This window comes from Manis javanica, chromosome 10, assembly GCF_040802235.1.
Source record: "Manis javanica isolate MJ-LG chromosome 10, MJ_LKY, whole genome shotgun sequence".
NCBI lineage: Eukaryota > Metazoa > Chordata > Mammalia > Pholidota > Manidae > Manis > Manis javanica.
The window spans coordinates 27955996-27974679 of record NC_133165.1 but is presented as its reverse complement, the minus strand read 5'-3'; the positions used below and the strand labels follow the sequence as shown (position 1 = coordinate 27974679).

At 41.4% G+C, this 18684-nt stretch overlaps 1 protein-coding gene across 11 annotated transcripts in view; it reads right to left on the bottom strand.

Annotated features, from left to right (window-relative positions):
* The window catches only part of SDK1 (sidekick cell adhesion molecule 1), a 1045458-nt gene that overhangs the window by 293748 nt on the left and 733026 nt on the right, over nucleotides 1-18684 (bottom strand). The window contains exon 1 of one of the 11 annotated variants that reach the window (XM_037008161.2): nucleotides 7388-8116. The exons of the other annotated variants lie outside the window; for them this stretch is intronic. The gene's annotated coding sequence lies outside the window, so the exon portion shown is untranslated. Of the gene's footprint in view, nucleotides 1-7387; nucleotides 8117-18684 lie in introns of those variants that run through there. 11 annotated transcript variants of the gene reach the window in all.

The window sequence follows — 18684 nt, the reverse complement described above, 5'->3', positions numbered from 1 at the left end:
TTTAGAGGGACTGCTCTAAATGGGAGCGCTCATAAGGCTAAATAGATGTCACCAGAGAAAATAAAATCAAAGCAAAGAAAGTAGACCAACCAAATACTAACTAAAGGCAAAAAATAAAATCACCTATTCACAAAAGCAGTTAAAGGAAACACAAAAGAGTACAGAATAAAATACCTAACATATAAAGAATGGAGGAGGAGGAATAAGAAGGGAGAGAAATAAAGAAACATCAGACAGTGTTTATAATAGCTCAATAAGGGAGTTAAGTTAGACAGTAAGACAGTAAAGAAGCTAACCTTGAACCTTTGGTAACCACATATCTAAGGCCTGCAATGGCAATAAGTACATATCTTTCAATAATCACCTTAAACATAAATGGATGGAATGCACCAATCAAAAGACACACAGTAATAGAATGGATAAAAAAGCAAGACCCATCTATATGCTGCTTACAAGAGACTCACCTCAAACCCAAAGATATGCACAGACTAAAAGTCAAGGGATAGAAAAAGATATTTCATGCAAACAGCAGGGAGAAAAAAGCAGGTGTTACAGTACTAGTATCAGACAAAATAGATTTCAAAACAAAGAAAGTAACAAGAGATATAGAAGGACATTATATAATGATAAAGGGGTCAATCCTACAAGAGTATATAACCATTATAAATATAAATGCACCCAATACAGGAGCACCAGCATATGTGAAACAAATACTAACAGAATTAAAGGAGAAAATAAAATACAATGCATTCATTTTAGGAGACTTCAACACACCAGTCACTCCAAAGGACAGATCCACCAGACAGAAAATAAGTAAGGACACAGAGGCACTGAACAACACACTAGAACAGATGGACCTAATAGACATCCACAGAACTCTACATCCAAAAGCAACAGGATATACATTCTTCTCAAGTGCACATGGAACATTCTCCAGAATAGACCACATACTAGGCCACAAAAAGAGCCTAGGTAAATTCCAAAAGATTGAAATTCTACCAACCAACTTTTCAGACCAAAAAGGTATGAAATTGTACAAAGAAAACAAAAAGGCTCACAAACACATGGAGGCTTAACAACATGCTCCTAAATAATCAATGGATCAACAACCAAATTAAAATAGAGATCAAGGAATATACGGAAACAAATGACAACAACAACACAAAGCCCCAACTTCTGTGGGACACAGTGAAAGCAGTTTTAAGAGGAAAGTATATAGCAATCCAGGCCTATTTAAAGAAGGAAGAACATTCCCAACTGAACCGTCTAAAGTCACAATTATTGAAACTGGAAAAAGAAGAACAAATGAGGCTCTAGGTCAGCAGAAGGAGGGACATAATACAGATCAGAGAAGAAATAAGTAAAATTGAGAAGAGTAAAATGATAGAAAAAAACTCAATAAAACCAAGAGCTGGTTCTTTGAGAAAATAAACAAAATAGGTAACCCCCTAGCCAGACTTATTAAGAGAAAAAGAGAATCAACACACAACAGAATCAGAAACGAGAAAGGAAAAATCACAATGGACCCCACAGAAATACAAAGAATTATTAGAGAATACTATGAAAACCTATATGTTAAGAAGCAGGAAAACCTAGAAGAAATGGATAACTTCCTAGCAAAATACAACCTTCCAAGACTGACCAAGGAAGAAACAGAAAATCTAAACAGACCAATTACTAGCAACTAAATTGAAGCAGTAATCAAAAAACTACCCAAGAACAAAACCGTCGGTCCAGATGGATTCACCGCGGAATTTTATCAGACATACAGAGAAGACATAACACCCATTCTCCTTAAAGTTTTCCAAAAAATAGAAGAGGAGGGAATACTCACAAACTCATTCTATAAAGCCAACATCACCCTAATATCAAAACCAGACAAAGACCCCACTTAAAAAGAAAATTACAGACCAGTATCCCTGTGAATGTAGATGCAAAAATACTCAACAAAATATTCACAAACTGAATTCAAAAATACATCAAAAGGATCATACACCATGACCAAGTGGATTCATCTCAGGGATGCAAGGATGGTACAACATTCGAAAATCCATCAATATCATTCACCACATAAACAAAAAGAAGGACAAAAACCACATGATCATCTCCACAGACGCTGAAAAAGCATTTGACAAAATTCAACATCCATTCATGATAAAACTCTCAACAAAATGGGTATAGAGGGCAAGTACCTCAACAGAATAAAGGCCATATATGATAAACCCACAGCCAACATCATACTGAACAGCGAGAAGCTGAAAGCTTTTCCTCTGAGATCGGGAACAAGACAGGGATGCCCACTCTCCCCACTGTTATTCAACATAGTACTGGAGGTCCTAGCCATGGCAGTTCAACAAAACAAAGAAACACAAGGAATCTAGATTGGTAAAGAAGAAGTTAAACTGTCACTATTTGCAGAGGACATGATATTGTACATAAAAAAAAACCCTGAAGATTCCACTCCCAAACTACTAGAACTAATATCGGAATTCAGCAGAGTTGCAGGATACAAAATTAATACACAGAAGTCTGTGGCTTTCCTATACACTAACAATGAACTAAAAGAAAGAGAAATCAGGAAAACAATTCCATTCACAATTGCATCAAAGAGAATAAAATACCAAGGAATAAACCTAACCAAGGAAGTGAATGACCTATACCCTGAAAACTACAAGACACTCTTAACAGAAATTAAAGAAGACACTAAAATATGGAAAATCATCCCATGCTCTTGGCTAGGAAGAATTAATATAGTCAAAACGGCCATCCTGCTCAAAGCAATACAGAGATTCAATGTAATACCTATCAAATTACCAACAGCATTCTTCAATGAACTGGAACAAATAGTTAAAAAATTCATATGGAACCACCAAAGACCCCGAATAGTCAAAGAAATCCTGAGGAGGAAGAATAAAGTGGGGGAGATCTTGCTCCCCAACTTCAAGCTCTCCTACAAAGCCACAGTAATTGAGACAATTTGGTACTGGCACAAGAACAGAGCCACAGACCAGTGGAACAGAATAGAGACACCAGACATTAACCCAAACATATATGGTCAATTAATATATGATAAAGGAGCCATGGACACACAATGGGGAAACGACAGCCTCTTCAACAGTTGGTGCTGGCAAAACTGGACAGCTACATGTAAGAGAATGAAACTGGATCATTGTCTAACCCCATACACAAAAGTAAATTTGAAATGGATCATAGACCTGAATGTAAGTCATGAAACCATAAAACTCTCAGAAAAAAACATAGGCAAAAATCTCTTGGACATAAACATGAGTGACTTCTTCATGAACATATCTCTCAGGGCAAGGGAAACAATAGCAAAAATGAACAAGTGGGACTATATTAACCTTAAAAGCTTCTGTACAGAAAGGATACCATCAACAGAACAAAAAGGTACCCTACAGTATGGGAGAATATATTCATAAATGACAGATCCAATAAATGGTAGACATCCAAAATATATAAAGAGCTCACACACCTCAACAAACAAAAAGCAAATAATCCAATTAAAAAATGGGCAGAGGAGCTTAACAGACAGTTCTCCAAAGAAGAAAGTCAAATGGCCAAGATACACATGAAAAGATGCTCCACATCGCTTGTCATCAGAGAAATGCAAATTAATACCACAATGAGATATCACCTCACACCAGTAAGGATTGCCACCATCCAAAAGACAAACAACAACAAATGTTGGCGAGGTTGTGTAGAAATGGGAACCCTCCTACACTGCTGGTGGGAATGTAAATTAGTTCAACCATTGTGGAAAGCAGTATGGAGGTTCCTCAAAAAGCTCAAAATAGAAATACCATTTGACCCAGGAATCCCACTTCTAGGAATTTACCCCAAGAATGCAGCAGCCCAGTTTGAAAAAGACAGATGCACCCCTATGTTTATCACAGCACTATTTACAATAGCCAAGAAATGGAAGCAACCTAAGTGTCCATCAGTAGATGAATGGATGAAGAAGATGTGGTACATATACACAATGGAATATTATTCAGCCATAAGAAGAAAACATCCTACCATTTGCAACAACATGGATGAGCTAGAGGGTATTATGCTCAGTGAAATAAGCCAAGCAGAGAAAGACAAGTACCAAATGATTTCACTCATATGTGGAGTATAAGAACAAAGAAAAACTGAAGGAACAAAAGAGCAGCAGAATCACAGAACCCAAGAATGGACTAACAGTTACCAAAGGGAAAGGGAGTGGGGAGGATGGGTGGGAAGGAAGGGATAAGGGTGTGGAAAGAGAAAGGGAGCATTATGATTAGCATGTATAATTTGGGGGGGCATGGGGAGGGCTGTGCAACACAGAGAAGACAAGTAGTGATTCTATAGCATCTTACTATGCTGACGGACAGTGACTGTAATGGGGTTTGTGGGGGGACTTAGTGAAGGGGGGAGTCTAGTAAACATAATGTTCCTCATGCAATTGTAGATTAATGATACCAAAAAAAAATGCCACAGGTGCGCTGAAGAACAAATTGGAAAGTGCATAAAATCAAATCAGCGAGTTTGCCTGGATTTGAAAACATTTCCTAGAATTCAGAGGAAACAGATTAAATGAGCTATGATGAGAGGATAAGTGAATGGAAGACAGATTCAAGTGAGTCAGTGTGAGCATGACAGGAATTCCAGAAGGTGAAATAGTCAGTGAGAGAAAAACATCACTCAACTAACAATGGGAAAAAATTCCGTGACGTGAACAAAGATTTGCATCTTCAGGTAAAAAGGGCTCACTGAGGACCAAGAAATAGTGAGCAACTATAGTCATACCCCAGGAAAATGTTTGAGCTTCATGGATATAAAAGTTATAAGAATCCAGATAGATAAACAAGGTATCAGCCAAAAGAAAACCAAAAAACTCCAGATTTCTCTATGATATGGAATGCTATAACAGAATGAATAACATTTACAGAGTTTTAATGGAATTAAATGGCATCACACTTACTCTAATGAGTCAATCACTGGCCATACTTCCTCTTCAAGGCGTCTGAGCATTTGTTCCATGTGACACCCAGTGGTTTTCTCATAAACATGTAACAACCGCCCTGCTCCACTGTATCTGCCCATCACCCACCATGCCAGATTTCAATCTACACATGTGACGCCACTGATTCAGAGCTGGGGAGAGGCCTGTAGGCAGCTCTCACTAGTACATGGCTGACAGAACGCCACTCTCAATCCCCAAAGCCAGGGCTGCCCAAAGTTAACTGGCAGGACTCATGACCGGTAGGAATCTGTCCATCAGACTCGCCTTCTCAAGGGTTTTACTAGAGACAGAGATGACTGTGAGTCACTGGCTGAGTGGCTGTGACACAGCTGAGTCCGGCAGCAAAAATCAGCACAACAGGCTGGTGAAGAGCAGGGAGCAGAGAGGCCTTGGGAGCAAAGGCGACAGGCTGCATAGCTCCTGAGTGGCTGGAAAAGTGCCTTTGAATCAGGGAGTTTGTGTTCCCAGGTTCTCCAGAGGCCTGGTGGTTCCTCGTTCCTGAGCTGCATGAGGTCCCCTCATTTCCTTCTGCTCATGAGTCCTGAGCTGCATGAGGTCCCCTCATTTCCTTCTGCTCATGAGTCCCCTTCCCTGAGCTTGCAGGCTTGTATGGGTGTCTATTTTTTGTAACTAAAAACTCAACCAGAACACCTTTTAACATTAAAGTTCCACTTCTAGGAATTTATTATAAAGAAATAATTTTGATATTCACATAGATGTCGCTAAAAAGATATTCATCATTCTGTCTATAGTGGTAAAAATCTGGGAACTATCTAAATGTCCAACGATTCGAAGTGTGGTTGATAAATTTAAAGTTCACTTAAAAAATGAAACTAGGCAGCTATTTTAAATGACATAGTAGGTAAATAGTTGATATTACAGAAATAACAAATTATTAAATGATAAAGTTTACAAAATAGTATGTGGAGTATAATCCCATTTTGTTAGAATGTTTATTTTTTATTTATATGAAACACATGAAAATGTTAACAATCATGAGTCTGGGTTACAGAATTTTGAGTTGTGGATTTTTTTTCTGCTTATCTGTATTTTCTAACTTTTCTACAAATAACATCTATTATTTTTATAAAAAAGAAATTGCTACTTAGTATTTTTCCTAGAAATGTAATGCACACACATATACACATACCACATAGACACATACACACAGTATAAAGAAAGAAAAATAAACTTTGTATTCCCATCACCTGAGGACAGGGGTGGTACTTACTCATTTTTGTGCCCCAGGGCCTGGGACCGGCACAGAGAAGGCACTCGAGTTACTGTCCAAAGCCTCTTTTACTATCCAACATACCCTTCTATCTTTTCATAAAGTAACTCCAGAGCATCTGCTTTACACTGTAAATTTTTGACACCATCTATTGCTTTCTACTATTATTTATTCTCTTTCTTCACTATTTAATACTGGTTTGTCCTTCCTTCACACATTGTCTGTCTACCCTCTTCTTGGGCTTTTTTGTGTGAGGCCATCAAAACCCATCCTAAAGTAATGAGTTTCTTCTAGAAATCAGAGGAAACAGACTACATGAGCTATGATGAGAGGGTAAGCAAAACGCAAGACCAATCCAAGTGAGTCAGTGTGAGCACAACAGGGGTCCCAGAGGTGAAGATAGTCAGTGAGAGAAAAACATCACTTGAATTAACCAGGTGGAAGACACCCCATGGTATGAACAAAGATTTGCGTCTTCAAATGAAAAGAGCTTACCTAGTACCAAGGAAGAGTGAGTAACTACAGTTGTACCCCAGATACTTCCAAATTTCTATCTCTAGCTTAAGTGCTAGTTTGTTTTCTGGAAATTTCTATCTTGACATCTAAAATGCAGTGTATAAAAGCAGAATTTACTGTCTTGTCTTTTTTTCCTGCTCTTCCCATCTGCAGCTGCTCCCTGTGAAATCCTGACCTCTGCAAACATCCCCCCCCAGCCCAGCGAGGCACTCAGTCAAGAAACATGAAAGTCAGAGAAGCCACTCCCCTATCTTCCGCCCCATAAATTGACATATGTTGATTCTACGATCTCCCCAAACTCACAAGTGAGTTTACATCTCACCACCCTCACTGCCACTCTTTGAGTCTGAGTTCTTATGACACCTCATCTGACACCTCAAAAGGCTTCCTTCCACTTGGCCCACACACTGCAGCCAGAGGGATCTCCCTAAACATGCCTAGGTGTAAAATCGCTAGTAAATTACCATGACCCACAGAAAAAAATCTACAAGTTTGGACAGCATGATCTTCCCCTGTTGACCCTGAGACCCATGTTCCACCACTTCCCAGAACACAAATAGGCCACAAAGCACAGGTCATTGCCACTCCTGGGCTGTTTGCCTGCCCTGCCCTCTCACCTATGCTCTTACCTGCATCCTCGGCATTCTCAAAGAATCAGTCCTCTGTAAAGCTTTCCCAGAGCTCGTGTCTCCTCTGTGACCCACGGCTCCTGTGCTCACTCGTGGTCAGTGGCACTGGTCACATCTCTAATTGTTGTTTTGTTTGTCTCCCTCAGAGGACTGTGACCTCCCTGAGGTTCACATCTGTCTGAGCTGTGAGCTGCCAGTGCAGCCTGTGACTTGTGCAGCCTCTGATATGTTGCAGGTCCTAATGAGTCACACCATATAGACCCCACTGAGACTGTAGGTTCCTCCAAGCTAGCAGCTGTTAACCACCCCATGGGGCCCAGCACGACAATACACAGTTGCTAAGACAGAATCTTTAAGTGCTCTAAGAGCTGAGGCTCTTAGAAATAGATTCTGTGGAGCATCAAATGCATGATAATATTTTAGTCCATGCCTTGATATAATCACTGCTTTCCACTAACTCTTTCAGTTTACCAGCAGTAAGAGAGTAACTTTAGTCTCTCCAACTCCTACTCTCCTTCCCCTCCAGTTGCCATCTGTTATCACTGGATGCATGGAGAGGGCAGAGCATGTGACCTATCTCTGATTCTTGACCTGGGACATTAGGTAGGCTTATGGAATTAGGAAAGGCAGAATCTAACTTAAAGCAAGAGCAATATTGGTACATCCACACAAACCACAAGACCAGCAATCACCCTAGGTCTTGTCTCTGCAGATGAATGAACTGCTCACTGCACACATTCATTACAGCCCATGGAGAGAAGCCTTGCTCTTAGGGTCTGTCAGGAATACTAGGTTGTCTGGTTTGCAACATAAGGCAGGGAGAAGGCAAAGGGAAGCAGAGGGAGATGAGACAGCAAAAGACAGATTATGTGAGATGGGATGTAGTTAATAATAGTAGTTATATTAGTGATAGCATGAATTATTCATATTTAGCTAATAGTCATTATATTAGCAATGATGGTAATAGTTATGAGTTAATGGGCTAATGATGATTGCATTGAGTGTTATAATAATAAAAGATAGAAGAACAATTCTATGCCAACAGATCAATCTGAGAAGTGAAATACAGCTCTGTAAGTGGTGTGGACGTGTTCATGAGGAGAAGAGAGTAGGAGAAACCATGCATGTGGAAAATTACCGGAGGACAAATCAGACCAGCTACAAGAGAAAGGCTTTCAACAGAACTTGCCATCCGATGTAATTTCTTGCTGACAGACTTGAGTGACACACTGATGGTTCCCGAGTATTACAAAATACTGTGGTGTGGAGATGGGAGACATGTGGCCCACACTACTGCTGGGACACCCCAGTCAGCCTAGCAGGGGACTCCAGCAAAAATGAATTCTGCATGAGGCCATGAAATTTACTTCCTTGGGTCCTGAAACAGAAAACCAGAACTGCAACAGAAGGTGTTTCTGCTTAATTACGAGTTTGATCAGAACCTATGAGCCCTAAATCTTCTCATCTTTCAAAAGTGCCCACCAGCCCTGAGTGCAGGAAGAGGTGTGTGTGTGTGTGTGTGTGTGTGTGTGTGTGTGTGTTTAAAGTAACTTTGAGATAAGCCTGTTAGCAATCAAAATTACATCCAGGATGCTTTAGGGTTTCCTTCTTCAGAGCTCTGGAAGTAAAAGACATGATCTGTGTTTTCAATTTGACAGTTGGTCCTATAGGAAGTTCCTCTAAGCCTGCTTGAGGAGTCTAGCTTTACTCAAACAAGAGCCAGGATTTCCTGACCACCCTCCCACATACATACCCACCTTCCTTATTACCATCTCCACCTACCCCTCGGGGTCTGGTTCAAATGCTAACTCCCACAGTGTCCCTGCCACAGGGAGACTCTCTCTGCTCTGAGATCCCAAAGAACTGAACTCTGGCCTTACGCAGTCTGTCACATGCTTTCTTACATCCTGGCTACAAGGATACTTCCCATCAATTAAGGGAGAGAAACCCTCATAGCTGGACATTTCATGTTGAAGCCACCTTCCTGTCATGCATAACTCCCAAAAGAAAACAGAGGTTCAGTAAATATTAGCTGAATGCATGAAGAATGGTGACTTGGAAATAGAGGCAGTTGTCCCTGAGAGAATGGATAGAAATCAGAGACTTACTCTACCAAGTGATTGATTTTCATTTATTGCCAAGTTAGATTCAAAATGATAAGCCTAAAAATAATTTTGACTATGTGTTATACATGCAACAGACTGAATTTTTTATACTACTTCAGGATTCATTTCATAGAAAACAACTGATCATGCTGAGGTCAGTTTGTTAAGGGATGAGTAGCATTTTTAGATGGAGATATATTTTAGGTTTGTGAGCTTTGCATCCTAGAAGAGTCCTACAAATGGTAAAGTGCTGTCTAGTACTCAGGCATGGTGAGAAACTGTATATAGCAAGTGCACAGGAAATGAAGCAAGAATTGCAGGAATTGCAGAAGTTCAAATCTAATTATCTACTATCTATCTTTCATCATCTATAACTTTTCCTCTACTGTCAGATGGAAGGTAATATGAAGCATGCAGAATTTGGGAGGAATATTGCTAAATTTCTCTAATTACTAATTATTCAGTAAAGAAATTCCTACTTAGTATTTTTCTTAGAAATGCAATGCACACACATACACATATACCACATAGATATACACACATAGGCAAAGTATATAATACAGGAAAATATGAATAATCTGGAGCCAGTCTGTAAGAAATTATATGAGGCCATGTTAAACCTTACTTAGGAACTGCTAAGAATCACTGGTTTGCCTGTAGCAGAAATGAGCAGTCCATTTTCAATTGTCTTTAAAGACCAAAGCAGTAGGGATACAAACTATCCCTTTTCTACCAGAACACTAAAAAGTAACAAGATAGCCTTCTCAGAGGTTAAGCTCTCCTCCCATTTAATGGAGATGGTAAAGGATACAGAAACAGGCAAGTGGCAGGAGGAAAATAAAGTAAAATATCTAAACATTACAGAGTGAATAGTTACCCCACACGCACCTGTCTAAGCCAGACTTTTGGTAGAATGTTCTGGGTAGAAGGTGCATACAGAGTGTGGGAACCAAAGAATTGAACTGTGGCTCAATACCAAGCTTCTGAGGTCACTTTGTCAGGTTCCATACTTGAAACTGGCTCTAGAGGGTGCTTGGCTAGAATCCATGCTGTCATGTGTACCCCAATACAAAAACTTCCCTATCCCACCTGGGTCCTTTCCCCATTGCTGCAGCTACCTGGCTTTGCCAGAGATGGTGACGATGGGGGAGATGCTGGGTAGTTTCGTCCTGCCACGGCCTGAGCATTCCTAAATCAATTCTGTTACCTGAAAAATATTCTGACCGTGGTGCTCCTAAGGACTAGCCCAAAGCTCCCAACACAGGGCTCGTAAAGGTGCATAATCAGAGACTGAAATTTTTAAGAGAAATGTGCCTTACAAACTTGACTGGAGGATCAAGCCTGACAGTTCAAGCTTGACACCTGCATCCATGTTCCCAACACCCATGTACAATGAGTTCCGGTTCCCCAGTCACAGAGACCCCAGAACATACTCACTTCTGGAGACTTGAAGTGATTTTTTTTTTTGAAGTTCAAATGATTGCAAAGGTCTCATTTAAATTTTCAAAAAGTAAATTAACCAGTTAAATTCTATGGATGTTTTCTTAATGTTTCATCTAGCTTTTAACTGCCCTTGGGCTGTGCTGGCTTCTCTGGAGCTGCTTCCAGCCTCTGTCATTGTGGCTGTCACTCTGTCCTCCAGCAACAAACCATTTTTAAGAAACGAGAGTTGGAAGAGACTACTGTGCATGAGCAAGAGGAAGCCTTTGAACTTCCTGCCTGAGTCGTCTAAACGTTATTTGTGAAAATAGCTGCAGCAATTAGACCGTGTTTGTGAAGCAGCTGCAGACATGCCATTTCTGCGTTCTAGTAACATGAAAACCCTCTAAGCCGATCATCTTAGGTTTTCCCTTTCTGCCACAACCTCGCTGTTATTTCAATGCAGTTTCTCTGTATGAATACATGTGTATACACATTTCGTTTTCCTCGAATTTTTGACATAGCCATCTTTGCCTCCTCCCTTGATCTCAGAAAGCAGAATTTTATAAATATTTAAAAGATTTGACATGAAGCCAGTAAGACAAAATAGTATAAGAAGATGAGCAGGAATGGAGAAAAAGCAAACACGATAATGATGCAGATAGCAACTTGCAACAGCAACTTGTGCCTAATTATGATAAAGGCATAAATGAGCTGTGTAATGTGCACACTTTAAACCAGGCATGAGGAAAATCTGCAAATGGACTTTCACTAAATGCAAAAGGCAAAGCTCCCACCAGTAATGGCCTTTGGAATTGCTCTTTACCTTTCTTCAACATCTGGGCAGTCTCTCCTATCCTTCTAAGAAAGTGGGAAGCTTTGAGAAGAACAGCCAGCGTCAAGGAAGGGTATATGGTACAGTAGAAAAGACACTGGGCTCCACTTGGTCCCAGTGCTGCCACTGAACCAGATATGTGATGGGGGCAGGTCAGGCACCCTTCAGGTCTTACCACTGTGCCTCCTGTGATCCTAAGACTGTGCATCAGGAGATTAGTGAACAAAAGACTTGGGAGAACTCCTGAGGGGGCATCAAGGGGAGGTGGGCAGAGGGCAGCCTCCCTCTTACCCAGAGCAGCTGTGTCAGGCAACTCTTACACAGAGGTGCCAGGAATGGATGGACATATAGAAGCCACGAGTGAATTTTCTCAAGCAGATTTCAGGAGCTGAGGGTTTAATGAGGGAAGGACATCACTGTGGTAGTGACACATTCCAGAGGAAATGAGAGCCGGAAGAGCTGAGGTAGAAGAGAAAGGTCAGAGGAGGGGTGACAAAGGACCTGAGCCTAGAGGAGGCCAGAGGGAGCAGCTTAGAGAACTGGGCTGCCCCTGAACCAGTGGCAAGAGTTTGCTCAGGGATGCCCTGAGGGTCCGACGTCCTGGGCAGCTCGGCCCCACTCCCTTCATTATTGTGCCTCCATGGGAGCACAGATCCCATGTAGGGCCAGGGGGAGTGGTAAGAAGCAAGCAGCAGAGCTCTCCTGCCTCTTGTGTGCCCTCTTCCTGCAGCCCGCCTAGAGCCCTCATTCAGAAGTTCCTGCACCTCCGGGCAGCAGATGGTGCAGGTACAGTGGCTTTTGGTAAAAGAGCCTCATCTTTCTCTCACAAGTCAGGAAGTCAGGTTCCCTCTGTCTACCGGGTGGCCAAGGCCCTCAGGTTTCTTCCCCTCTTGCATCCTTACAATGTCTGGAGGCCTTTGGGTGCCTCCTCACTGGAGGAGCTCAGTGAACAGACAGTATGAAAAGGCCCAGGGACAGGAAAGCCAGAGGCCAGTTCCCCTGAGGGCTGCTGGTGGGGAGGGGCTTGGGGCGGAGGTGGGGGTGGGGGAGGTCAGTGGGCAAAGGCTGGCTTTCTGCCTTCAGCCCAGAGAAGCTTAGCTTGAGTGTCACCCTCCTGGATGGTTAGAGCCTGTCACTGGGCTCTCCTCTGCTCCAGGCCCTCCCAGCATGTGGTACTCCTCATACCCTGTTCTGGAATACTGGTGGTGTACTTGCTCATTTATTCATGCAGAGACACTAAGGGCCACCAAACACCAGCAACTGTGAAAAAGAGGTTTTGTGGTCAATAAACTTAGGAACTCTCCCTCTTAGAATTCACAGTAGGCACATTAGTATATGCATGCAGAACCTGAAGGAGCAAAGGCAGCCTCCTTTTCCATGGCCTGTGCAACACCATTTGGAAGCTGATCCTCCAGCAACTTCTCCACATAGAGATGCATCTTCCTGAAACAGACCCCATCACAGAGACCTGTGTTGGCCCAGGATGCACTTCCAGCTCCATCCCTGCTCCTCTGACACCTGGCTTGTCTTCATATTACTTTGTGCTGCTTGTGCCCAGGGAAAAGGGTCGCTTCCCCACTCACCTCCACCCCAGTCTCTTGTTCACAGGAACCCCTGGCCTGGATGTTCTCCTCATCTCCAAATCTCTGCCTCTGCCCATCTTTCAAGGTGCATCTCAGAACTCCCCGTAGCCAGACAGGCTCTTACTCCAACCCTGTCAGGTCTCCATTTACACCCTGCACCACATTACAAACATATACCATGGGCGGGGAATTTACAATTTCCCCTTCAGCTTCTCCAGGGCAGGGCTGGCTCCTGACTCGTCTTGCTCATTTGCATGGCCTCCAACACCTGATACAGAACTAGAGACTAAACAGTGGTCCAGTGAAGAACTGGCTGGCCTGGGCCCTTACCAGCTAGAAGACTTGGGTAAGTTTCCTCATTTCTGTTGCTGCCATTTTCCTTAATGAGGAGGGTAGACTTGGCTTCCAGATAAGCATAGTTTGAAATCCAACTCCTCCTGTCACAGCCTGTGCATTCAAGCTGATATGTTTTGTGTATGTGTCATTCAACTTTTGTCCCAGGCTTCACAGAATGCTCCTGGGCTGGGCCATGCTAGCTTCACAAAACAGAGCTGGCACAGAGTCCCAGGTGCCCCCTTGGAAGGGCCTTGCAAACCAGTCAGTGAGGAGAGCAGAAAGCCAAGAGCACATGTGTGTGAACTTGAGCAGAGGAGCCCTGGGGTGCTGGAGAAGAAGCCCACTGCGCCCCACAGCAGGTGTCACATTGATGCAGTATGGTGGGATGTCGGTTATCCAGACTAATTGGTAATTTAATGATCTGAATAATCAATTTTTCTGGATAAGTGAACATGATGGATGCAAAAGGAAGACTCACCAGCTATTCAAGCAGAAGGGCCAAAGAACTGGCCTTTCAGGTGACCTGCATTCTCAAAACTACCACTGAGGACTACTATAGGCTCAGACTGTGGGGCAATTGGGAAATGGAGATGCCCAATTCTACACTTTTCAACTGATGTGCCTAGATTGCATGTTTGTGCAAAAAACCCCACTCGAATATAAGGTAGGCTTAGAGGCCGTGCAGGCTTCAGCCCAGGAAGGTAGCACCAATGTAACAGAATGGTCCACTAATACCTTTTCGTAACCTCAGAAAGCTTAGGCACTTTCCAGAATGCTAAGGAAACATATTCCCCAGCCAGAAAAATCCAGCTTCTTCAGGCAATATTCAGCAACATGCAACTATTTTCCCTACACATGCAAATTCTCCAATACAGAGAGCCTTTATAGACCTAATCCGGTTTTTAAATGTGCCTCACAAGAGACACTTTTGAACAGAATATTGTGCTGTGGTGATGTGACAGCAGAGAGGAATAATCTGCTTTTGTTTTGTCTCTCTGAAATGTTCAGATTCTTTCTCTTCTGCAGTTCTGTGTGCTGGAGAGAGAACAGAGGTACAGAGCGCTGCACATTCCCCTGAAAAATAATGCGACTGCCTGCTGAGGCAGCAGGAGGGGGGAGCCATTTGTACACTGTGTCATTGTTCTCCCTGCAAAGCAGCATGATGACTCCACAGTGGCATCACCAAAAAGTTGAGTCCTTTCAGATGGCCTTCCAGTCCATGACTGTTTTTATTATTTTTATACATTTTACATGAACCTTACTCTTGGCCTCTACTTCTTGCCCTACAAAGTATTCACTTGTTCACTTTCCTGGGGGCATAAATGCATAATGATCCCTCCTGCTCATTTATGGTTTCAAGATGGTGGTTCACTCCTGTAGCATTTAACTTTTATTCAAAATGTGATTTATGTATTAAGAGGTACCTTACTTTATGCAAATGAGGTATACAAAAAGATAAAGCTGTAGAGCACATGAATCAAGAGAGGATTCTTCAATCACTGAGCTTCCCTGAGTGAATTTTAAAATATTTGTCCCTAGAAAATATGTATTTGTTTATTCCTAGAAATAATACAGCCTCCTACTGCACAGCATGTATAGAATAGGTCCATCTATACACATGTGGTACCTAGAAGACACTGCATCCCGCACTCTGGGCACCACACACACAGCCCCTGCCCTTAGGTGTTTCCCTAGCCTATCATCTTTGGGAGAGCTAGGGACAGACTGAAGGATTAAAGGTCAACTTGTGCTGCTAGGTGGCCATACCAGTCCAAGCAGAGGCTACACAGGAAGATCAAGGAAGCTCCTTAGGATGAGCACAACCTACACTGCCCCACCAGCCACTCCTCACAACAGTCGACAGCATCACGCACGGAGGGGATGGGGCACCATCCCGTGGCTGAGGCAGGATTTAAGACTGGAGTTCCTGATGGCCAGCTGGTCATCACCTGAGACCTTGCTTGAAAATGGAGCCAAACTGGAGGATGGCAAGGCCAGACATGGAAAGAAACCTAGCCTGATGAAGTGAAGTATGTGGGTCAAGCTGTGTCTGAAAACATTCTGCCCCTGGATTCTTCCATTCCCAAGAAATTCCCTATTTATTTTTATATTCAATTCCAGGAATAAACAACCTCAGGCAACCAAGAAGAAAATGGGCCAGGAGGCAGAGCCAAAGGGGTTGCCTTTCTAATCTATTTCATATCCCTGTCTACCTGAACAGAGTAGTGGTCAGATGTGGCCTTACTTTCCTCTCCTGACAGACCATTCTAGAACTCTAATGTTACCTGCATTGGTAGAAAGAACATCTGTGGAAGCAGGGGACTTAAACCCATGTCTTTCCAATGTGGCTTATTTCTTCTTCATTCCCAAGCATCCAAAAAATGATTTCTTTCTCCCCTGAGTCCCCTTGGGAATGTTGTCTTTTCCTACTGCTCTATATACCTTGGGAAGATGTAGTAATACATGTTTAGTAGGCATTGTTTTATAAAATAATATGATTTCCCCTTTGACATATAAAATATGTTGAAAGTGATTTGGAGAAGAGAGATAATTACTGACATAAGTTTAGGTGTAATGAGTTTCAGATGACTAGTTGCTAGAGGCTTTAAAGGAAGGAACAGATTATCAATGGCTGGTTGTACCAGATGGACTAAGCATCAGAATATCTCGACATGTCCACCACACCCTTTAAGGGGTGATTCCATCTGAATTGCTGAGCTGCTTCCAAGTGACCCACCCATTTTGGTCACAGCTGACTGGACCACAGGTGGGCATATGGCCAGCAGTCTATGAAGGGATCTGCCAATGTTGCCTGGGCATGAGGTTCATAGGGGAAACTTGATCAAGCAGATCTTTACCTGGATCTTTACCTTCCCCCAGATCCTGCCTTCCTATTTCCATGTGCACTTGTGCAATGAATTTTCCATTATTCCTGGAACATTAATGAGTGTTTGTGTTTTGCAGCACAAAGTGCAGAGTGTATTAGACACATAGCAGGCATCCTCTGGATTTGGAATTCAGCTCCACGAACACTCCGTATGTTCCTCCATTACAGCACCCACCACACTGCCCTGCAATCTCTTCTCTCTCTGTATATTTTACTGACTGGGACCCATTGCTATCACACGATCTAGTACATTGTGGAAAATCAATAAATGTTTGGTAAGTAAAGGAAAGCTAAATAGCAGTCACAGTGGTGATCTAAAAGACCAGGAAATAATATATTGAAACTGGAATGAGTAGACTATTAATCCAGTATCACACCAAATTCCAAACAAACAAAAAGTATCCCACTTGAAATAACAATAAAAAATAAGCAGTACCTACATGAACACTCACTCAGCTGAATTATTTTAGTTTCATCAAAAATCACATTGGATGCACACAGCTCAGCAATGAACTACAAGAACTGAGCAACTACAGGGCTAGGAAGTATTGGTCTTAACCCTGAGTATCATAAATGTTAACCAGAATAGACACATGTTGATATAAGACCTTCAGTACCTCTGCTGTTTGAATGCTACATCTTTGTGATTTATTTTATTTTGCTAAGAATTTATTTAAAAAACATAGAATTACCAGATAATACAGCAATCCCACTCCTAGGTGTACATCATAGGAGATATTTGTAAATGAACGCTCATTGCAATGCTAAGTACTGCACCCAAAGCTGGAAACAATCCACACATATGAGCAGTTGAATGCATAGACTAGTTGTGCTACATTCATGCAAGAGAATAGTATTCAGCCATGAACAGGAATGAAGCTCTGATAGATATGCTATAATGTGGATAAACCTTGAAAACATTATGCTAAATGAAAAAATTCAGACCCAAAATGACAAATATTGTTTATATGAAATATCTAAAATATGCACATTCTTAGAGACATGGTAGATTAGAGGTTACCAGGGTGGAGAAAGGAATGGGGAGCTATCACTTAATAGATAAAGTTTCTGTATGGTGATGAAAACATTTGAGAAATAGATATTGCTGATGGTTGCACATTGTGACTATAATTAATGCCACTGAATGTATACTTAAAAATGGCTAAAATGGAAATTTTTATGTTATATATATTTTACCATAATAAAAAAAAGGAACCTATTTAAAATTTTCTGATTTTAGCTACATGGTAGAATGAGCTATTACAGAACCCATTTCTCCTATAAGCATATAACATTCTAGGTGGGATATAAGAAATAAATTTAAAATTCAGGGCTAAGCTTGATATGGCAAAAAAATAAGATAATATGTGTAGAAAATAAGAAAGATCAAAAAGACAAAGTCAGGCTCCTTTATCTGAAAAATTAATTTGAACCAGTTCCAGAGCAATGAAAGCAGTGGAATAATGGCACAAACAGATGAAAAAACAATCCATAATAACACTTCTACAATCCACAAATATAGGAATTAATTATTAGTGAAGGTGAGCTCATCCACACACAAAATACAGCCACCACTAGGAAGAGTCAGTATATTCAAAAACAACTTTACATCCCTGAACTTGAGACAGTGGAATAATTTGAAAGAGACTATAAAATAAGAAAGTTTGAAATTATTAAACATAAAAGAAGAAAATGGAAACTCTAACAAAATAATAGAATATGAAAAAGAAAAGATAGATTTAAAAAATAGCAAACAGAACCTGTATAAATGAAAAGCATAGTCATCAGAATTAAAAATTCAAAGGTGAGGATAAACATCAGATAAGACAGAGCTAAAGTGGGAATAATTAAATGGAAGAGAGATCAAGGAAATTCCCCAAAATGAAGCAAAGACAGATAGATAGAAATTATGAAAATAAGGCTAAGAGAAAGTAAGGTAAATTAAAAAGGTCCAAAATTTATTTAAATAGAGGTTCTAAAAAGAGACAACAAAAGAAAAAGCTAACTTCAGAAAAAAAGGCTAAGAATTTTGGACTTGATAAAAGCCATGATCCTTCAGACTTAAGAAACTGATTCTAAAGCAGTAGGAAGAACTACCTCAGGAAGTTGCAGACAGCAAAGATGACGGGAAA